This window comes from Ochotona curzoniae, unplaced genomic scaffold (genome assembly GCF_017591425.1).
Source record: "Ochotona curzoniae isolate NIBS_2020 unplaced genomic scaffold, NIBS_Ocur_1.0 contig_3498, whole genome shotgun sequence".
NCBI lineage: Eukaryota > Metazoa > Chordata > Mammalia > Lagomorpha > Ochotonidae > Ochotona > Ochotona curzoniae.
Genome location: NW_024465885.1, coordinates 29,580,388 through 29,605,126, shown reverse-complemented (window position 1 = coordinate 29,605,126; position 24,739 = coordinate 29,580,388).

Below are 24,739 nucleotides of genomic sequence, written 5' to 3'. Positions count from 1 at the left end.
TCTTATTTTACTTTTTGAAAGAGTGTTTCATAGATACTTTGAATTTTTTAAGACTTTTTTTTTTATTGGAAAAGCAAATATACAGAGAGGAGGGACAGAGAGGAAAATCTTTTGTCTGCTGATTCACTCCCCTAGTGGCCGCAATGGCTGTACCTGAACTGATCCGAAGCCAGGAGCCAGGAGCTTCTTCCAGGTCTTCCATGCGGGAGCAGGGTCAGAGGATCTGGGCCATCCTGTTCTGCTTTCCCGGGCCAGATGCAGGAAGCTGGATGGAAAGTGGAGCAGCCGGAATATGAACAGGTGCTCATATGGGATACTGGCAGATACAAGGCGAGAATTTTTAGCCACTGGGCTTTCATGCTGGGCCTGATGCTTTGAATTTGAAACTCAGACATTGCTGTGTTGATTCTTGTAATGATATAGATTCAGGCTTAATGCTGTGTCACGACAGATAAGCCTCATGCTCTGAATCATAAAAACCACAAGACAACCTTGAAATTGTCAGTAAATTAGTGTTCTCTGCAAAGGAATGCCTGAGGATGGACTGAGGCAGCACTTTGAGGCTTCGCGTAAGGAACCGCTTCAAGTTAGCTGTTAAAGCTCCACTACATTAAATATGCATTAAGAACCAAGCTCATTGTTGTTCTGACATCAAAGTGATTGGGAAACTATTTCTTTTTTTTTTAACAATGTTCTTGTGAAGCAAGTTAGTTGTCCTAGTTAGAGGTACCAGTCCCCTGTGTGATTAGCTCAGAGCTCTAGCTATTCAACTGTTATCATTTATAAATAGTCCCTAATAGGTGTCCTCAGTTATACATTATTTTCATGTAATTTTGTATTTCTTTCTTTCTTTCTTTCTTTTGTTTTTTGCAGAATAAAAGCGTTGCAAACAGTTTTAGATTGACTTTTCTTCTTTCAAAAGATAGAAATGTAGCATCGAAATTCATTTATGTCTAAAGCAACGTTCTTGGCACATTTTAATTTTCATTTTATATTGGTTTGGGATGTAGATAATCATATCAAATAGAAATAATTCGTTTTATTTTATTTCCTATCTATTATTGTCTGCTTATTTCTTGTCCAATATCATCAATGTAATATTGCATAGAAATGGTGAGATTGTCCATACTCCATACTCTTTGTCCTCTTTGATTTGATGGAGAGTTTCTTTAAAGTTTCACTATTGATTGTATTGTTTGCTACTGTCTTTTGAGTAATAACTTCTTTATCAGAATTTCATTTAGGAAATAGAAGTCCCATTAGAGATTACACACAGAGGAAAATTACACACAGAGGAAAGAAGGAGAAGAGCAAATGGTGAATAAAGAATGTTTGATTCTTCGTTGTCAGCCAGTTCTGCCGGGGATGGATGACTTCTGCTCTTAGCTCAGAGTTCAGCGCAAGCCTCATTCACAGTTTTAACAGATACAAGTTAATATAGCGATTTTGAAAATAAATGAACTCTTAATACAACAAAAGAAAAAACATGGAAAGTCTAAGCTGCAAAGAAGCAGTTGCAGGTGAAGGTGAGGTAAGAGAGGGGCTAACATCCTGAGGCTCTGAAGATGTAACCTGTGCAGATACCAGCAGCATCCAAGGAGGTGGGACTTGGCCTGTTTGTCTTGAGAAAGAGGTGTGAGGCTAATTTTTTAAGTTTTAGGAGGGGGTCATTATTTCCAAACTAAACTCAATTTCAACTGATAAAAAGAGATAAATCAGATGAGATTAAAAACATTACTAGAGTAGGAATGAACTTGTGTATGCCCGGCTGATGTTTCTCTTTGGAAGGTTTGCTTATGAGGCTGCTCCTTGGGGGCCCTCAAAACTGACTTTCAGATTTTACTTGTGTTACCAATAATAAAGCTGTGTTGTATGGCCACTGAACCCTGCTGAAGCAGCTTGCCTAGATGGTATAAACAGTGTGATTTTTGGAAAGTTCCTACTTTCTTCTAGTAGTCTGGAATATAAGCAAACTGGTTGGTTGTGTAAGAAGAAAGTTTTGAAGGCTGTTCTAATAACATCAGAATATCTGAATATTCCTAACAAAATTCCCTTGTTCTCCATTGAAGTTAATCTTTAACTTTACTTGATTCCGAATATCCCCTATCATTATATTTCCTTTCCTGTGATTCTATAGAAATGAAATTATACACTATGTAGATTTGAGGGTCTAATGTTCATTTAGCCTGGTGATTTGAGCTTCTTTGGCAGTGTTGTATCTATGAATATTGAACAGCGTTCCTTTTTGCTATAATATGATTTTCTATCCCACTATCCAGTTAGTAGGTCTTTGGATAACTTCCATATTTGGATATTATGAATAAAGAGAGTTGCTATATAAATATTATCTGTTTATAAGGTTTTGTAAGGCAGTAAGTGCTTACTTTTCTTAAATAAATATCTTGGAGTAGGCATGCAGTGTCATGTGTTAGGGTTTTTGTAATATATAAAAGATTTATTTTATTGTAAAAGCAGATCATATTTACGGAGAGGAAAGACAAAGAGAAAGCTCTTCCATCACTGGTTCACTCGCTGAATGACCACAGCGGGCAGAGCTGAGCTGATCTGAAGCCAGGAGCCAGGGACTTGTTCAAGTATCCTGTGTGGATGCAGGATCTCAAGACTTTGGGTCATCCTTTACTATAATGCTAAGAGAAATGAGCGAATCCCAAAAGGTTAGATACTACATGTTTGCCTTAATTTAACCTGTAATATATATAATATATATATATATATTTGAACCTGTCATTGATACTGTCTCAATCCATGTATTTTGAAAAATTGAACTTGCATTATTTTTAACATATTGGTTACTCAATACTATGTCAATTAATTCCATAACATTGTATATTGTTGCTGATGTTTTGTTGGGGCTTTTAACTGACCGGGATTTTACTCTGTTAGCTCTACCTTCAGACCAGAGAAGGTCTCCCCAAGAAGCCGTTGAACTTATCTGGACATAAGATGCTTGACTCTATGCTAGGTATATACTTGCAATGAAGGAATCTCAACTGAACTCGAACTGTGGTTACACAACAAGGTGGAGGAATCCACCATGGGGGGAAGGTTGTGGGAGGGGTGGGGGAAATCCCAGTGCCTATAAAACTGTATCACATAATACAATTTTATTAACAATAAAGAACAAACAAACAAACAAACAAAAACATGTATTTATTTTTATTGCAAAGTCAGATATACAGAGAGGAGGAGAGACAGAGAGGAAAATCTTCCATCCAATGAATCACTACTCAAGATAGCACAATGGCCTCAGCTGAGCCGATCTGAAGCCAGGAGCCAGGAGATTCTTCCGGGTCTCCCACACAAGTACAGGGTCCCAAGGCCTTGTTCCATCCTCAACTGCTCTCACAGGTCACAAGCAGGGAGCAACCAAAAGTGACCCTGGCGTGTTCAAGGCGAGGACTTTAGCCACTAGGTTACCATGTCAGGCTCTGGTCTATCTTTAACCCTTTACTCTTTAAGCTTTGTAACACTCAGGTGGTACACAGATGGAGTATATATTTGACTAAGAAAAGCATCGAGCTTACAACACTGTCACAATAACTTGGAAGTATTTAAAGTTGAGTTATTTAAAGCCTTTAAATAAGTAGAGTATTTAAAGTCTTTAAAGTAGATTTTGAGAACTCACAATGGCTCTGTTTATTTAAAACATAAAGGCATATCTGCGGATTTTATCTGCTTTCCTCACGATGCTTGCCATGTCAATAATATACCTAAGGATTTTGACATTCTTTGCCTGGATGAGGGATCACTCATTTCCACGGATTCATATAGTGCTCTTTCTTTACTTGATTCCTAAAATAAGCCTCAAAAACTCTAAACCTGGAAAGTATATTAGACAGGGTATTGCTACTTCATTTTATGTATGAAACACTAGCAGTCTGAAAGGTGAAGTGAATTATCCAGGGTCATGAGTCAGTTAATGGCTTGGTTCTCTGATTCCGTCCTGAAAATCGCAGTGATACTTGAACCAGGAGCATTGAATGGTACTAATGCAACTGGATAGTGCCAAGGAAATGAGAGACAGCATCCCGGCCGTCAGTGCAGTCAGATCAAGTAAGCACAACAAAGCAAAAGGTAGACAGTGACAAAGACGACTTAGCTGCTAGTTCAAAATATATATCATGCCAGGTAAATGCAGAGAGTAGGCAACACACCTAGAATTTACTAGCCTTAAAGTCCTCGTAAGGAGGAAATTCTAACGCATCAGCAGTCTCATGTAATATTACTGACTTTCTTCAGACTGAGTGCACAGTGCCAGTAAATGCATCATTCTGATGGCATTGGTAAATGTCAAAAAGGCTTCTGAGATTTTTCCACATTGAAATTTTGGTAAATTAAATTTCCTTTAAGTGCTTGGCTTTTAGTGTCTCTCTCTATTATGTTTCCCCTACAAATCTCTTTTGATGGGCTGGCTATTGGATCACCTTCCTAGTATGCAAGATGTACGGACTAATATTGAGGAAACTTAAGTTTCTACTTCAATCTCCCATTTGTTGATCTGTTCATGGAAAGGTATGGTTTTTAGAGCATCCCAGGGTATAAATGCAAGCTTTTGTTTGTGTATGAAACACTGAAAATTATCTATTTATTTCATGAAGCCTACTTTTTGTGGGAAAATTGTATAAACAGAATTAAATTGGAAGTTCTAAAAAAGCCGAATTGATCAATTGGGTAAAGAATGAACACTATGTGAATGCAAACATATACATTCGCTGTGGAGCACAGCACAGCACTATCATATGACCCAACAATCTCACTCCTGGGTGTGCGGCAAGAGGAATGAAACCCATGTTTCCCTGAGACATCTGCACTCGCATGGTTACTGCAGCACTATCCACAACAGCTTAGAAATGGCAACACTGAAGCATTAACCTATTGGTGCATAAATAAAATGTGGTACATATACATGAGGGAAGATTACTCAGTCACAAAATAGCGTGAACACCTGTCATTTGCAATAACATAAATGGACATGGAGGTCATTATTTTAAGTGAGATAAAACAAACACAACTAAGGTAAATATCACATGTCCTCACTCATTGGTATAGTCTAAAATATTGATGATCTCATAGAACTTAAAAATGTAATGGTGGTTGCCACGGGCTGGAAAGTGGGAAAGTGGGCCTAGGAAAGACTGACTGAAACATACTAGATTATAGATAGATAGGAAGAAGTTTTGTGATTTCTACTGCACAGAAAAATGACTATAAATAAAGTTAATGTGTTGTATATTTCCCTATTTTAAAAACTCAAAAGGACAGTTTAAATACATAAAGTTTTAAATACAAGGCTAAGTAAATTTACTCTAATTGGATATTACACAATACATTTTCAGGTAGTAATACTCCATAATTATGCACGATTATATTTGCTAATTTTTAGTTTAAAAAATTAAATTCAAAAAATTAAAACTTTTTAAGAACTGAAAACATTTGAAATTATATATTTTATATGATTCTAATTTTGGATCCATTTGAAATATATGATACATTTCTATTTAATTCTTTTTTAGCCATTAGGCTACTGCACGGGGTTCTGTACTAGTTTTATAATAGAGCTGAAATACATAATACCTGGACAGTTTAGGGGAAAATAAAATTTAAAAGCCAGATTTGGATGAGTTATAAAAATAACATGTGTGACCTCAAGTGTTTTAAGATGACCTCTGTGCATCACAGAGCAAATCTCAAAGGGAGACCCAAGGAGCAAGGTCATTTTTAAGCTCTGTAATACATTTTGCTTTTCTGGCTTAGTGCTAATCATTTGTTGTATGCAACATATTGGAAGGTGGATGAGAATATATGAGTTCATTTTGAAAACATGGATTAATGTTGCATATCCAGAAGCTCCGAAAGGATTCAACAATCATAGCACCTCATCTCATTTGCCTATGATTTGATAAGAATTAAAAATTAAATAAGAATTAAAAAATACCAGGAAAATGCTTGTGTAGTTACGAGGACTGAAGTGAAATTGGACAAAGGCAAGAGAGTCTATGAAATTTAAGGAAAATTCCTTTTTTTGCTCAGATGGAGCTGGACTGATGAAGCCGAGGTGTCTAACTCTGCTCTAGACACCTTTTCCTAATGAGAAGTAAGGCAACTTCAGACCTTTCACACGTGCCATGAATAGATGTCATTGCTCATTATCACCTTGATCATTACTTGTAAAACAATGAGGTGGAATTGGGGCCATGCAGGGTGGAGGGAGGACTAAAATAGAATTGAAAGAATGATACTAATGTAAATGATATAAACGAAACCTTTTTCTCCCAAAGCAAGAACAATCTCTATCACTGCTCTTCATACCTTTGGAAAACTGATGGATGCTGGTGGGGCACTGTTAATAAATGGATAAATGATTTCATTTTCTCTTCAGTTCTCTCTAATTCCAATGGAGAAATGATAAAGAACTTGACTGGTAGAATTCTGAAATAGGTAAGGAGTTGTTTGATAATTACTGAATCTCATGTTTAGAAACTCATTTACAGGTATTTCTTTACGTATAGAGAAAATTCTTCATAAATAATGAATCATGCTATCACACACACAGGTATCTTTTCAAATTATGGAATCTGATTAATTTGGTAGTAACTGACTTCTAGCCATAGCTGTTAAGATCTAATCAAGCGGGCCTGGCGGCCTGGCCTAGCGGCTAAAGTCCTAGCCTTGAACACGCTGGGATCCCATATGGGCACCGGTTCTAATCCCAGCAGCTCCACTTCCCATCCAGTTCCTTGCTTGTGGCCTGGGAAAGCAGTTGAGGACGGCCCCAAGCCTTGGGACCCTGCACCCATGTGGGATACCCAGAAGAAGTTCTTGGATCCTGGCTTCAGATCGGCATAGCATCGGCTGTTGCGCTCACTTGTGGAGTGAATCATCAGACGGAAGATCTTCCTCTCTGTCTCTCCTCCTGTCTGTATATCTGACTTTGTAATAAATAAATAAATCTTTAAAAAGATCTAATCAAGCAAGCCATTATTTTAAAATTCTAATCTACTTATCCAGAAAAAATACAGTAGTATCTTCATCAGAACCTTCTGAACAGTATCTATAAGCTAGAAATATATGTGTGTGTGTGTGTAAAATCTAATTCAGAGAGTATGCTTTATCAATAGGGAGATAGAATAGATCTTAGAGTTAAATCTTGAAGCCTAACAAGAGAATAAAATCAGTATTTGTACATACAGCAATGACATGGTGGTCATTGGTTTCACCGTCATGTTGGAACAAGGTTGCAAACTTTATTTATTTTTATGTAAAGAAGAAAGGTGCAGAGATTAAAAAAAAAAATCTTCTATCTAGTTGTTCACTTCTCAACTGCCCATAAGAGCAAGGGTAGGACCATGCCGAACTCAGGAGCCTGGAAACCCATTTAGATCTCTCATGCAGGTGACAGGCACTCAGCAGCATGGGCCACCTGCTGCATATTGAACCATCAACAGCCAAGGTGCTTGGTTACAGGATGAAGGGCTTTCTAATCCTGATTTTAATAGCTGAATGCCTGTTCCTGGACACCATATTTGTGTTTCTCTTTCTTTTCAAATGTTTGTCTATTTGAAAGGCAAATTTACAGAGAGAGAAAGGGAAACAAAGAGAAAACTTCCAGGACTGGCAATTGTTGTAGTGGATAAAACTGCCTCCTGCAATGCTGCTGTCCCATATGGGTGACAGTTTGTGTCCTGGATAGTCCTGCTTCTAATCCAGTTCCATTCTTATGACCACAGGAAAAGGAGCACAATGTGTGGAGCTCTGAATTTTTAAGTAAATAAACAAGTCTTTAGAGAGAGAGATCACCCATTTCTGATTCACTTTCAAAAATGGTCTATTTTTGGTTTTCCGTATAGGTGGCAAATGCCCACTTACCTAGGCCATGTTTTGCTCTTCTCTCAGGTGTATCAGTGGGGAGCTGAACTGGAAGTAGAGCAGTGCAAAATGAACTAGCCCCATTTTGGTTTGGCAACTTCATTGGTAGCTGTTTAAATCCCAACTCCATGATGCAGGCTGATTGCTGTAAATGGTATTTCTGTTTGGTATCACTAGGTTTATTTATAGAAATAACTCGATTTAAACAAAAGGACATCAAGTGGACATTGCCCATCCCCGGGTACTGAGGAGGTTGAGAGGCTGGGAGCAGCTTCTCCCTTTATCTCCCCGCTTCATGTAAACACAGGAAGAAGTAAAAGAAAATTTGGAAAAAATGGTCTCACCCACTTTCCCTAATCCTTGAGCCTTCCCACCCCAAACAACTATGTAAACATCATCAAAAATAAAATTTAAAAAGGAGTACAGGATGTACTTGTGCTGATTATTTTCCGGGATACTTAACACAATTCCCAGCTGAGTACAAGCACTTAAGCAGATGACTCTCTTTTTAAAAGATATTTATTTATTTGGAAGCCCATGTTATAGAAAGAGAGGGAAAGAGTGAAAAAGGTAAATCTTTCATTCACTGAATCACTCCCACATTGGCCACATGGCCAGGGCTGGGCTAGGCAGAAACCAAGAACCTGGATATTCATGTGGGTCTCTTCTGTGGACTGTGTCACAGCTCTGCCCTCCACGTGGGTCCTGGTTAGCCTACAGGGTTCATTTCACCTGCAGGAAAGATGGTTTTAGTTATAATTCTTCCACTGTGTGTTTTTGGAGTCTTCACTTCCATTGTAGTTGCCTGGGAGTCCAGTTTTGCTGACTGTACCACATCTTCTTGAAGCACTTTCTATCAACACTAAATGGGAAGGCAACAGGTGGAATGCAAACTGCACGATTAATACGATTGCTATGAATTATAATTTATGCTAGTTTGTAGTGGCAGCCTGTCTCAGAGGGTGAGGTCATGGTCAGGAGCTAAGCTCTGAGGACCCTTCTTCCTTCTCCACAATCCTGATGTCTTCCCTTGTGTTGATATTTTCACTTCCATTGTGTTGTTCTCTTGTTTAGAAACTGTTAGGCATCGAGTTCATTTGTTTCTCTCTTTTGTTTGCTTACTTTATTAAATTCTTTGGGAGGGAAATTACATGTTGTAGTTCACCGTGTTAACCTGGAAGTTTATCACCCATCTCTTATTGGCCTCATCTATTTGGTATTCAGAAGAGAAAGTTGGTCTACAAAAATCATATTTCAAATGAAGGATTATTTTTATGAAGAAGTTGAACTCATTGCAGATTGTGCTGGAACTACCCTGTGGTTTTAGTTTCGCTATATACTTCGGTTGTGTGGTAAAGGAGCAGTAAAGACCAACTGCAAGAGAATACTTGCATCTGACAGTTTAGAAGTACTTTTCATGTGTTGTGACCACATTTATAGGCAGCTGGCACATAGACTATCTGTACCAGTGAGAATGCTCTCCATGGAAAGTCCTAAATCACAGAGATTAACTGTATGTTTCTTCTCCCTTGTCTTATTTTCCTCCCCATCTTTTCCTGCAGTGGTTTTCTTAACACATGCCTGTCGGTTACACTTTAAGGCAAAATCCTAGGAAATGCAGCTTCTGAGTTTAGGCCAGAGTGTGTTCTGCCTTGAAAAAAAATCGTGTTTCTGATCATATACTCGAACTTCATTAATCTGATATACTTTCAGATGCTATTGCCTGTTTTTGCTAAATTTTGCACAAGTATATGTGACATTAAAAATAAGCAACATACCACCATCAGAATAACCACATTCTATGAGAAATAAATGCCCTGGAGAGCTCATGCAGGTGCCAGTACTATACATAATTCTGTTTAATTCAACTCAATATTGCTATATCATCTCTTGAAATTATACATCCTTGAACTATATGGATGTTTGAACAAAATTCAGTCAGACTCGTATGAGAATATTTGAGAGAGTCGTCAGACATGTTTATGCTGTATACACACTTAGAGTAAATTAGATATGCCAAGGTTAGTAAAAAACAAACTTCAGCTTGAAAATTAACTAACTTCTCTAAATCAAATAGTAAGGTGACAGTGATACCACAAATAGCATGCACCATTGTAAGTGATTGTCATACTGCCTTGCTTCTCTCTAGCATACACAATTCATTTCTGCATATTGTAACATCTCATCATTTCTATAAAGGAATAACAAAATTTTCTTTCATTGATTTTTGTTATGAGAAGCAAAAGAAAAACTGTAAACTGGTCTGATTTATTTCATTAAAGCAATTTTTAATCACACCAACATGCATTAAGCTGGCAAGATGTGTAAACAGTTAAAAAATCCTCGCTTTGTCCTAGCCTTTGATTGATGAGATCTGAAATTAGTAATTGGAAAATGAAGAAGTCCAGCAACTTCCAGGCATCCTATTTCAGCCTATGAAATGCTCCAATGCAGTATCAATGAAGAATCGGGAGCTAATTACAGATACATGTTTTCAGAAGGATTTGTTTGCCTTCTATTTAACAGGACTAATATCGTCTGGATTTAAGGCTACTCACAGAATCCCAAGGTGGCTCCATCTTCTTTTGTCCTTCTGAGGATAATTTATCTTGTTCCTGAATGCAAACCTAATGTTCTCTTCGTGAAATCATGAAGAAAGAGATGCAAATTGGTGCCAGTTGCCTACTTTTTTTTGCCTTATTATTATTATGGTACCACTGACTCTGGTAAGAATATTTTATTTCCAGTGCTCAAATCTTAAAGATTTGTAAACATTATTTCTAACAGGCCATGTATTTGTATGATACTTCTGTAAGTTTCATATAGCTGGAGTATACTTTAGCAGAAATCTGTGTCAGCTATAGTCAGTACTTTTGTCATCTTGCTGAAATTTTTCTCTGTGGTCAAGTTACTAATGAAATGATTAACCAAATGAAACTGTCAGGGAATATTGTAACAAGGGCTTTGTATTTGCCACTGGAGAATTGATTTGAATTCACTACAATGTGTCTCTGATGAGACCAGAGAAGTTCATGTTGAAAAGCCCATCAGCTCACTCCACTCTACTTCCACTACTGTAAAACTATGTGTATCTTGTTGTTTTGTGGTCAAATATATTCTCCAAATTTCTTTAGGTATATTCCAAAAGCTAAATGGAAAATGAAACAGTTTAAGTAGGCAAAATAATAAAATGTTGATTCATGACCCTCTCTGTGGTCTGTTATAGTAAGAACTTGAATAGCTACCTTTCAAAGGAAAGGAATAATAAATTTGCCTGTATTTGCTAATTGAGCAGCTACTTAAGTAAGTGCATTACATATTGGCTGGGTAATAAAACTACATTGTGTATCACATACTGCTAGGTGGAATATAGACATTGACATCCGCACTAGGAAATGGTTTTGCTTTCTGTTTAACAAAGATGTAGTTAGTAAAATTTCTTACCATTTCAGAAAATGATCATTTACTGAATAGCCACATAATTTCAAGAAGAAGTATCTAGTGGTCATCTTTTTAGGAGGACTTAAGCATTATCAAACAGTATGTGAAATTCACTTCCCCTAGCTTGTCTCTCTTGGCATATTACTGTTAACATTTATCTTGTTTTATGAAAGGCAGAGAACTAGAGATAGAGCAGGGGTGAGAGAAATTTTACAACTGCTGGCTCACTCTCCAAATGCCTACGATGGTTGGACTCAGCTGGATTTAGGCCAGGAGTCCAGCCAAGGACCTTGGATTTCACTTTCTGCCTTGCCGCATGTGCGTTAGCAAGAAGTTGGATCAGAAGTAGAGACGGGACTCAAACTAGACATGCCCATAGGGTTGTAGGTATCCTAGGAGACATCTTAACTGTTAAGCCAAATATTTGCACCAAGAACAGATTTGTAAGATTTGTTTTTTTAGATTTTAAAGATTTGTAAGCATTGTTTCTAACAGGGCATATATTTCTATAACTTTCATGTAGTTTTAACTGAAAGGTTTAAGCTCACTTTGAATTTATCACTCTCTAATATTTTTATTATTTTAAAAAGATTTGTTTGTTTTTATTTGAAAGGCAGGCTTCTCAGAGGGAAAAAGAAACAGACATATGTTGTCCTTTTGCTGGCTCACTCACCAAATGGCTGTAACAGAAACAGCTGAGCCTATCCAAAGCCAGGAGCCCCAGGTCCCACATGTGCATACAGGGTCTCTTCTTCCCCTGCTCTCCCATACCATCAACAGGAAGCTGGATCAGAAGTGAATCAGCCCTGTTATGAACCAGCAGCCTGATGGAATTCTGATATGCCACCATGCTAGCCCCCTAATATTATTATTACTAAGGTATAGCTTACAAAAGTTTAAGTGTATTTAATGGAAATTTACATTGTGTTTGCACTCATGTAACCACAACTCTGATCAAAGTTTATAACACTTCCAGAAAATTACAAAATATTTTGTAATGCCTCTGAACCTCAGAAAATAAGAGGTGTTAATGACTATTGCCAAGCTCCTAGGATACCGTGAAATTGAATTAAGTAAATTAAAATCTTATTGGAGAATTATAAAATCCCGCCCAAACAGAAAACTGTGTGGTTTTAAAAGATTTTCCCTAAGTGAGAGATCCTTTCTACATGCTTTAGCTTTGTACAGCCTGAAGCTATATCTCTCAGCAGGTTAAAATCAGCCGAATCTTGCTCTTCAATCAGAAAATTTAAACGTGATGCATAAGCAGCTAACAATACTACCATCACCATAACTATTTAATGTTTCATCTAAACATAAATGTAAGTAGCTCAAATGCTTCTCCTGTACTCACACCAAGTTGTACATATGCATTTATTGTGTGTGTGTGTGTGTGTGTGTGTGTGTGTAAGGTATCATTGTTAAAATGTGTGAGATGATTAGCCTCCACTGGTAACAGATGATTCAGTGGGCTGGTGCGGTTAATGCTATCTACTTTTATAAATTCTTTAAAAGATTTATTTTATTTATATGAGATGCACTGTTAGAGAATGAGAGAGACAGAGAAAGAGAGAAAGAATGAATTTCATCCACTAGTTGACTCCTCAATGGCTGCCATATCCAGGACTGAGAGCGACCCAAGTCAGGAGCCAGGGACTTTTTCTGGGACTCCAACATCCATCCAGGGTTCCCAAACACTTGGGTCACCTTCCACTGCTTTCCCAGGTACATGATTAGGGAGCTGGATGAGAAGCCAGAATCAAACCTGTGCCTCTTTGGGATGCTGGGGTTACAGGTAGTGATTTTATGTGCTACACAACAATACTGCCCCTTCAATCAAACAAAATAGGACAAATTGTTTTTTGATATTGAGAGGCTATTCGCCTCTCACAGCAGAATTTCTTGAGTTCTTCATCCTCCCCTCAAATGTTAGTATTAGCATATTTCAAAAGTGTTCTCTAAAGAGAACATGAGTAACCGGAGCAAGTAATGTAGAAGTGAAACATCAGAAAATGGTACATTATTTTTAAAAGCCTGATCAATTTGACTATATTTTTGACATTTATTTCCCACTCATATATATTCAGTCTTTCAATATGTAGATACATGGATACCATGTTAGTTACCTTTCCATAACTACAGGGAAATACCAGAGGTAACTCATTGCATAAAGAGAAGAAGTTTAGGGCCCAGCTCTATGGCCTAGCAGCTAAAGTCCTCACCTTGAACACACTGGGATGCCATATGGGTGCCGGTTCTAATCCTGGCAGCCCCGCTTCTCATCCAGCTCCCTGCTTGTGGCCTGGGAAAGCAGTCGAGGATGGCCCAAATTCTTGGGACCCTGCACCCGTGTGGGAGATGTGGAGGAAGCTCCTGAATCCTGGCTTTGTGTTGGCAGAGCACCAGCTGTTGTAGTCACTTGGAGAGTGAATCATCGGAGAGAAGATCTTCTCTTTCTCTCCTCCTCTCTGTATATCCAACTTTGCAATAAAAACAAATAAATCTTTTAAGAAGAGAGAGAAGTTCATTGAGTTTGTTTTTTTTAATAAATACTGGGGTTTTTTTAAAGATTTATTTTTAAAATATTTATTTTTTAAAAAAAATGATATTAGTGTAGAAACAAGTATTTACTCACTTTCCTGTAGCCCTTGACCCTTTGTACCCTAATCAACTAAGTAAGATTATTAAAAAAAAAATGGGCCACAGAATGGCAATCACACTGTGTAGTGAAGGTCATTGTGGTGGCCATTGCCATCAGTGTGTGGGAACTATGGACCACTTTCATTGCTTTAGGGTTCTCATTGATGATCCAAGTAGAGAGACCAAGATTATCTGAAAAAAATGGTGAACTAGGATTTCAGGGCATAGGATAGTAAAGGGAAGCAGGAGTCAGCAGCATGCATTTGAGAGGTATCATAGGATAAACATGCTAAGGACATCTAAGGACAGCCTCCTTAGAGGACAGCCTCCTTAGAATGCTCTCAGTGCCCTTCAGGCATGACCTAAGCACACTTAGTCATTTGCAAGAAGGCAGACCCTCAATCTTCACTAAGTCCTTGCCAGTAAATATCAAGAGAAACTCTCACAAAGTAAAATGCTGCTCCGACCAGCAGAGCCAGTAACATGGACAGGGAGAGGGTCTGGGGATGAAGCAATAACAGACCAGTGATGGTAGAAGTAACCTCTCTTTATTGCTCCATCACATCTCATATTCTCTTCTGCCCCCACCAGTCCTAATTTAGCCAGTAAGCTGGATACAGATGAGTCCAATAAGTCTAGGTGTTTTTAGCCACAAGCCCAGTTCCTGTTCCTGCCCAGCTCAACCAGCGCTAATCAACTCCTTAGTGCACAACAAAATGCTGTTCTAATTCTTCACATATTCATTTAAGATCTTCAAATAGAGTTTTATACCATAAATAAAATGTCAATTGTTGTCATTGTCATAGTTTTTAGTCACAAAATTTCTTGATGAGAAGGTGTTGATGGGTGAAATGATACAGGGATTGATATTCACTTTAGATTTAGAAATTAAGTAGGTAAGGTGTTCATATAGGATTCATTAGTTATCCAGTCTACATTTTAGTAGTTTTGAAGCTTTTCTTAAGAGCAGTTGGAAAATGTCAACGATTATGGTATGAATACAAGCACTTTTGGGTTCTAGATTCTATAGAAACTGCAACTAGTGAGTGATCTCAGGAGAGATAAATTTGGGTATTATGTTCTTTGCATTTAAGAAATAGGAAGCTAGCAGGGCTTCTATTTTGTAGTTTGCAGGAATATAGAGTTGTAGGGTGTTTTCTTTTTCACTGTTAGCCAACACATATATTTAATGATTTCTTTATTTTTATTGCAAAGTCAGATATACAGAGAGGAGGAAAGAGAGGAAGATCTTCTCTCTGATGATTCACTCTCCAAGTGGCCGCAACAGATGGAGCTGAGCCAATCCAAAGTCAGGAGTTACTTCTAGGTCTCCCACATGGGTGCAGAGTCCCAAGGCTTTAGACCATCCTCGACTGCATTCCCAGGCCACAAGCAAGGAGCTGGATGAGAAGCAGGGCTGCCAGGATTAGAACCAGCACCCATATGGCATCCCGGTGTGTTCAAGGCGAGGACTTTAACCACTATGCTATTGTTCCAGGCCCTAGTCAATACATATTGAGCATCTTTAATATGGTAAGTCAAGTAGTGGGTCTTGAATGTATGAATGTGAAGAAAATTTATTACAATCCAGGAAGGAAAAGTTACACAAACATAAAGCCATGTTAGAATGGGAAGAGAAGAAGCCAGCATTTTTGAGATTGTGTTAACTCAGGACCTTCAGATTATGACACTGACCTGCTGCCTACTGCGCTAAGGAGACAGGCAAGACAGAATGCCAAGGTGAGGTTGCCTGTGACAGAAGTGACCCCAGCACCCAACCAGCACACGTGAGAACCAGAAAGAGAGGGGGCAGAGCCAGCAGGGGAATAAGGGAGGGTTCTCTTTCTGGACAGCTATACCCACTGGAGAGCGTGAGCTGGGATGGGGGCAGACCAAACTAAGCAGGGCTACAACACTTGTGGACCTCATGTGGACTAGACCAGGGACAAGCCAGGCTGGGCTGATTATTCCTAATGGTGCAAACTAAATTAGAGTGGGTGAGGGTTGTTTGGGTTTAGCTACAGCATCAGCTGGCAGAAGCTAGCACTGCGGGCTAGTTCTGTCAAGTCAAACCACAGAACTACCTGGAGAGTGCATAATCTGGGAGTGGGAGAGGCCTGGGAGGGAAATAGTGGGCTCATCCCTCTTGGGTTACCACTTCTATGGGAGGGCACGGAAACCAGGACAGGGGCTGGGGTGGAATGGGGTGTGGGACAGATTGGACTACTGCTACACATACTAGCAAATCAGGGTAGAGCGCGGGCCTGGTGGGGGTTATTGTGGGTCACTCCAACTAGGCTGCAGCTCTCTCTTGTTTATGCAAGGGCCGAGAATGTGCTGGGCAGCACCAGGCTGGACTGCAACACCCATTGGTTCCAGTGGAAGTCGGGGCTGAAAACAGAATCAACCCAGGGATCGCAACAACCAGCTGATCAGGGCCATGGACTGAGCTGGGCCCTGTACCTGCTAGCACATAGAAAAATCTAGTCTGAGAACACCTCAGACAAAGTTTCTTTGGAGATTTCCCTAATCGAAATGCTGGACTCAGAACCCTAGCCAAGAAAAGAGAGAAGACAGAACAGGTCAATCAACCATCTCAGCTATATATGTTGGCAGCGAAATACAGGGCAAACGGAGACTCTATGATGGACTACGTCAATCAGTGGCTTCTTCAAAGACCTCATATTGCTTGGAGTGGCAAGATTGGCAGCAATTTATAACTGGTGAAGTATCAAAACCACTTGAGCAAGAATCTCGGAGCATGCCCTACCTGCGGGACCTGGGGTGGGTAGGAAAGTGGGTGGGCCTTCTCCCTTAATACCCCCTTTTTAAACATGAAGGAAACAATATGGAAATAATAGTCTTACCCACTTTCCTATAGCCCTTGAATCTTTTAACCCCAATTAACTATGTAAAGATTGTCAAAAATATATAATAAAAAAAGAATTTTAAAAAAGAGATTGTGTTAACTACATGAGTCATGTCATAATAAACAGATAATAGCATGTAGTAGAAGAACAAATGGTTGAAAGCAGCTAGAATTTACAATGTCAGGAAGTTGAGGAAAAGAGAGAAGGAAGAGAGGGAGTTAGCTGGGATGTGGGGAGAGGGGAAGTAGGACGCTTTGTCTGCAGGTGGCTGAAAGCTACTGAAGATTCCGGATGGGGTAACTGGCAGGAGAATAGGCTTGAGAACACAGCACCAAAAGCAAAGAAGACAGAGATCTGTAGCAACCAGAGGAGAGATAGGGACCTTACCCAGATTTAGACTGTGGGGAATACGGGGACAAGAGCGGATTTTTGACAAGAGAACAGGATAGAATGAATGTTTACTTCCCCCCCTGCTTCTCTTTGCTTTTCCTCCTCTTTCTCGTTTTTTCCCTTCCTATTTCTTTCTCACCTTCCCCCACTCTCTTTTAACCTATTTTTGAACTGAAATTTTTTGTGTCTTTTTTTTCAATAGTTAATGTATGCTATCACATGGAACTTGAAATATAAAATGTAAAGTAATAAAATATCTCACAGTAGACATTGGTAGGCATATGGACTAGCGGTTAAGATCCTGGTTGGGACTGAGTTGAAGTCTCAGCTTGAATCTTGATTCCATCCTGCCAGTTGACGCCCTGGTCCCTGCCACCAAAATGGCAGACTCACTTAGGTCTGGGCTGTGCCCAGTCCCAGCTGTTGCAAGCATTTGGGCAATGAATCAGCAAAAGAAAATTCTTTGTCAGTCTGTCTTTCTTTGTTTTTCTATCTTTCAGAGAAACATTTATTAAAAGTGTTCCTTTACCTGCAGCTTTTGCTCTGTGGTGTTCCGGTTTTTCACCCCACCCAGGACCTGCCATTACTCCCTCTCAGGTTCTTGTATTCGTGCAGAGATGTTCTACCCATTTGCAAATCGCACATACGCACTTACAAAGACTTTTAAAAATAACTTGTGTGGAGACTCTGTGTACAGACTTGACAAGTTAATTAGCATGCTAGCTACACTGGATTAAAATCCTATTAATTAATTTGATGGGTCACTTGATTATATAGCTCTATAAGAGAATGCAGGCCTGCTTTAGCGGGCCACAATGTGCTCACTAAGGATATTCACATGAATAATCTTGTTTGGAAAATGAAAGGTGTTAAACTCGGTTAGCCTTTCCCTTGCCAGTGGCTCTGATGACTGTTAATCTGATGTCTATCCAGAGCCCTGTCTAATCTTTAGAAAATATTAGTGAACATTCTTTCAGTCTATTAAGAAAACTGCTAATATAGCAATGTACAACCCTGCTAAAAGGCCTCTGTCCTAAGGGGGGAAAAAAAAGTGAAATAAAAAAAAGTAGTTTTAATTTTTTAAACATCAAAACCTTTTGTCGTCTTTTCGTGGCCGTTATTGTTTCCCATTGACGGAAACGTTGCAGCTTCTGTTTTCACCTTCTGTACTCTGCAGTGAACCTGTGACTGCAATAATTCCTGGAAGAGCAAGAGAGATGATGCTTTCATAAATAAATAGTGCATTAGTCTCCTTCCAGTCTAAGCCAAATATTTCTGGCTGCTTGTTCCCCTAGGTGGCCAGAGGAATACAATCGCAAATGTAAAAATTAGGCTTCCTCAGATACACATCTGACCAGAAGTGATGCTCTCATTTGCATAGTGTTCCTGTATTTCTGTTGGTTGAAATGTGGCACCGTGATGGTCTAATAGGCGTCGTAAAATAACTTCATGGGTGATTGAAAGCACTATGTCTTAATTTGCAGTTGTATTTTACTAATAAGGAAGATATTCTTAGTAAATAATTGTTCAAGGATTAAGATGTCTAAACATGAAAATTCACAGAAAAATGAATAATTATGTCATATTCAAATCTGAGATTTCTCTTAAAATGATTTGCTTTGCACAGTGCTTGGAATCAGATTGTGATAATTAGAGCTTATAAATTTCTAAAAATCTGAAGCACAACATTCTTGAGTAATTCTTAATTTAAAACTAGCTAGAAGCCTCCAGAATGTCATAACCCCCTATATTTTGAGCAAAAGCATTTCAGTTCAAAGAGTACCAACAAATGTTTTTTGGTATTTTTCAAAATCAACTTGGTTTTAGTATGCTGTGGCAAAAATTGAGCTATTTCGCTAGGAAAACTAGGCCGAATTATTTAGTAATACTCTGCTACAATCCTCGAGAATATGTTTTTCTGTTTTGTTCAATGCTGTTTTCCTAGGACCTTGAAAATAGTGAAAAAATAAATATTTTGAATCAAGAAAACAAATATTAACTTTATGCTGTATAATTTTTAATGCTGCATTGTACATTTTTCAATTTTGATTTTTTTTGTTGTTATGAATTAAAGCAATATAATTATAGCATGAACAGCTAAAAAATGGTTATTGTTTAGCTCATGATATTTGGTTACATGACACCTGCCACGAAAAAAAATTTGATTTTTAAAATTTCCCATACTTCATTCTCCTGCTTCCAACTGACTGTAATTATGGAAAAGGTATGAATTCACCCCCTGGCCGCCGATATACACGCACAAACGAATGAAAGAGGACTGGACTATGAGTCCCACATACACAGACCGAGGGAAGTAGACTGGTACTAGTAGAGACGGTCTTATGTTGGTTAGTAAGACTGACCTTAATAATGGGATTCTTGGTACAAAGTGTCCTACAAGACTCCACAAAGTTAATCACAAGCTAATGAAAGAGGTGCTTTACTCAGAAAGGTGGTAAGTGATTCAGAGAGTTAAAAAAAAAAAAGGAAAGAATTCCCAGCTATTGACACAGAAAGACAGCTGCCAAGTGATGGAAGGCTTGTGCAACAAGGTGGAAAACAAGCAAGCCGCAATAGCTAAGAATGGAAAGTCATGGCAGAATTCTTCAAAGAAAAAGCCCACTCTAAAATATCACAGCGCCATCCCACATCTCCAACAGAAAACATAACTCTAAGACCACATCCTCACTTTTGATGGACAGAAAAAAATCTGACCGTTAAAATCTTAACGTTATTTCTAATTTTGGAGTGGAAAACCAAAGTACTGCATATATTTTTTACATGATGAATTTAGTTATAAAATCTCTAGCTTTTTTCTTCTTTTTTTTTTAATGCTCCTTGAAGAATCAATGGTTTATCTGTTAAAATTAAGAGAACAAGGGCACACTTGCTCCTAAGGAAGTCTTGCCAGCAATTTGACTATCCTAATTCTGATTGCCAGAAAGACTTGTGCTCACTTTGAATGAATAGATGGAAAATGGGATGTAAATATTCCATATGATGGTAAATCAACGATGGGGCATCTCTTCTATGATTCCTTTACTTTTCATTCTGTCTTTTTTCATGCTGTTTCTCCCAAAGATGCAGAGAAATTACTTGGTATAAGATAATAAAGCCCAAAGGCAAGATGCATTTAAAATGATTTTTAGTTTTAAGAGGAGGACATTCATTTTCCTCTCTATACTGGCTTGGTTTCTCTTCTACAAAACAAAGGTGTCTGAGGGAATCATCAGTGAGCTTCTGTAAATACCTTGAATGAGGACGACTAAGCTACAGATAGTGAAAGTGTGATTTATGATCTGGTGCTGTCTCTACATTCTTGTTGGGCTGCAGAAATGGAGAGACAAGCATTCATACACTTTTAGAGCAATTTGGCAGAGCTGTTTAAACTTAATGATAAAAAAAGATTTGTATGATTCCCTTCTTATTTAGTCTTTTTCAAGAAATTTTTAAATATAAATACTGGACTTGTTTATTCTTTGGTTAGAAATTTTTTTAAAAAGCCAATGCTGCAGATAATTTTATAGGTAATAAACTAGACTGCTTTTATGACAAAATGGAAGAATTCCAAGCTATAGGTACAGAGAGACAGCTGCCAAGTGATGGGAGGCACGTGGAACAAGGTGCAAAGCAAGCAAGCTGCATGACACTGCAGTAGCTAAGAGCGGGAGGATGTGGAGACATCCTCAAAGAAAAAGCCAACCCTGAAATGTCACAGAACAAACTTGCAGACCTTCTTTGGGTAGACCTAAGTATCTGGAGTTTTGCAGAATGTCGACGTCTGTTTCCTCACCTTTTCTCTGTTATTTAGAAGGTAAATATATCTCATTCTCCACATCAAACTGCCTGCACCTGGTGAGAGGCTGCACTGTAACACTGCAGATTGTATCACACAGTGAGAGAGCATGCAAGTTGGCAAGCAGAAAGGAGGCTGGTGAGCTAAGCGAGCCACTCTGATCAGTAATAAACTCCCTTATTTATAGCTTTGTCCATCCGTGAGGGCAGTGTGCTAATCACTCCTTCAAGCGCTCACATTCCAATATCATCACAGTAGCAATTGAAATCCAACCTCAGGTTTGGACAGGATGTTAAAATTATAACCCCTGATGAGCTTTCCCCACTCTGTCCTCCTTTATCCTTCTGCTATCTTTGCTGTTGGGTGATGGAGTTGTCTGTTTCTCTAGAGAGAAAGTAGAGCTGAACTTTGGTTGCTAAATGAATGTACTAGGAAAGGGAGGCTATTTTCTTGGCTGACTTTAACTCCCATGTCTGTACTCTTAACACTGTTTCCTGTCTTTTCGGGATATCTTTGCTTTTGTCTTCAGGCTTTATTTCCCTTCTCTTGTCCTGCAGTCCATAACCTCACACCATCTTAAAATGTATCCCTTAGTCACACCTTCATCCAGCGTTTTGAGTTTCTGAACACAGCTTTAGAACTAACCCTTTTATGAGACTAGATACACTCCAGTTGGTTCTCAATTCCACTCATTTCAAACCTTTTCAAGGTGGCTTTCCCTCTCATCTCTCATAGAAGCTGTTCTTACAAAAACCAGCCTAAGTTTCCTGACAGACCAATAATCCTTCCCCTAGTTGATTTCACGTCTCCTCTTTCTGCTGTGATAACTTCTTTTGTTCCTTACACTTTGCGCATCCTCTTTCACTATTGTTGAAGTTAGTTTTCTTTGGAAGAGTCCTGGTATAATAATTCTCTTGTATTTATTTTACCACTTTCTAGCAAATGTCCAACTCTTTTTTTGTCGTGCTTTAATAATTCTCTTTTTGCTGAAGACCACTACATTCATTTTTGTTTTCAATTGATCTCTTGAATTTCTTTCTTCCTGCAAAACGTCTCCTGGATGTTCCATGAATCCATCATTGCCAGCAGGCACATAGTGCAAACCATCTTCTGAATCAGCTTGTGTCCTCTTAGTCAGGTATGGTAAAACCAGAAGATCAAGCAGACTCTTTATTATTCCCTTTCTTCTACTTTTATATTCTTGCCATGGAGTAGTCCACTATGTTTTTCTTCATCTTCTCATATTTAGTTTAGTTCACCACATTGCTTTCAATAGCTTCATGAAGAGACTCCATTTTCTTTTTTACCAATATCTCACTTCAACTTATTCTCCACAGCAAACAATGCTGTTTTCAACACTGTAATCTTGTTTTTGTTTCTATGATGCCTAAAATGTCCATGATTCTTTGTCACTGTGGGGTAAACATATTCCTTACTATGATTCTTAGAGGTTTTTTTTTATCTTCTAGACACTCCTTACCAATCTTCTGTTTGCCTTTAAATGTTCCAACCATACTGCACCTGTTACACTTTCAAATACCCTTTACCTTTCTCTTTCCCTCATTCTCTTTCAGACCTTTCCACTGCCCCTTATTTTTGTGTTGAGTTTTTCACACACACACACACACACACACACACACACACACACACACACACACATTACTTGCTTTCCCTGGCTAAGTGATATGCATAACTAGGCATAACTTCCTCTGAGAAACTTCCCTTGGTGCTATAAACTAGTTTTAAGGGTTTTCTTCTATGCATACACAGCAATTTAATATCTCATTTACATCATATTTGTCACATTTGACTGTAATTTCCTATTTTTGTCGTGTATCTCCCATTAGCCTGTCAGTTTCATTAGGGCAAAAATTGCTTGTTTATTTTGATTATAATGTTCTTAGCACATAGCAAATTTTAATAATTAGTTAAGTCATGAATGCAGGGAAAATAAAGAATGGGTTGATAGAAGCAGAATAAAACGTGTGGAGGCAAGAAACAAGAAGATTAAAACTAGATCTACACACCCAAATCAGGAACCTGGGACACTAAAATCAGATAAATGAGCAGATGTCCCACTGTAGATTCTCAGCAATAGACAAAAAGGCAGAATCTTTGGTAAGAAATAGTGATCTGACTTGGCCATGCCTTTTTTGCTTGCATTTGCCTTGTAAATTCTGGTTGCTACTCCAAGGCACCATTCCAGACTTTCCTAGTGTTCTTTATTTGTAATTTGTGTCTGTCAGTTCCACCAACCAAAACTTGCAAAACATTGCCCTTTCTGGATCGGTTACTAGGCATGTTTTTGCCTTCTGGAAACCCACATTCAGCCACACCAAACTATACATATCTAATTGATAGAATATAAAATGCAAGAACTAGATAGTATTTCTTTAGTAAATGAACAAGAAGATAATTAATTGAATTGTTCTTAATGAAAATGAGAAAGAGTCCCAGAAACAGCATAATTCCTCTTTCATGATTATTTCCAATGTACTTTTTCCTTCCTCCATCATCATTTATATATGATATACATGCTAAGGTAAGTCAAAATTCCTTATATAAATTAACACATGTGAATAATGGCAACCAGATTATCCAAATTTAACACAGGTATCTTCCATCTATTGGTTCACTCCACAAGTGACACAATGACCGGTGAAGACCTGATCCAAACCAGGAGTCAGAAGCTACTTTTAGGTCTCCTGCATGGATGCAGGGTCCCAAGATTTTGGGCCATCCTCTCCTGCTCTCCTAGGCCACAAGCACGGAGCTAGATGGGAAGTGGAGCAGAGGGGACATGAACTGGTGTCCATATGGGATTCCAGCATATGCATGGTGAGGATTTAGCCACTTAGCCACAGCAGGGGTCCAACATAGCAATTTTTAAACTGTAATTTAGGGTTGAACTTATACATCAGATACACTATTACAACCTAAGTTATAGATGATTCTTGCTTTGTGGTTGATAAAATCTGTATCAAAGGGAAAGATTGGTTATACTGACACTTATAAAATGGAAGAAAACACTTGCAAATGAAATATCTGAATAAAGGGTTAATATCTGGACTCTATAAATTACTTGTATAATTAACAAAAATGAAAAACCAAACAACATGTTTTAAAATGGGTAAAGGACTTGGATAGATACTTTTAGGATAAAGAATCATGTGTGAAAATTCTCAGGGTCTTTAGGGAAGGCCCAACCAAAACCACTATGCACTATCACTTCATACTCATCCAAATGGCTTGCATAAAACAAACAAAAGACTGAGAAACACTGGTAAGCATATGCAGAAATTGCATTATATTTTCTCTGCTGGTGAGAATATAAACTACTTCAATCACTTTAGGAGAATATGATGATTTCTTAAAAAAACATTTAGTGAAATTACTATATGAAGCAGAAATTATACTTTGGATATATAACATAAAAAAGTGAAAGCTTGGAGCTTAACAGGTACTCGTGTATCCATGTTCATAGTGGTATTATTCACAACTGCCAAGGGATGCCTACTCATGTCAGGTTTCCTTTGTGAATGGTAGGGACTCAGATACATGAGACATTGTTTACTGACTCCCAGGGTGCACATTAACAGGAAGATGGGTCAGAAACAGATGTGGGACTCAGAATCCAGTGGTTGCATATGGAACACAATCATCCCAGGCATAGGTTTAACCACTGTGCTACAAGTATACCTATTAAAAATAATGC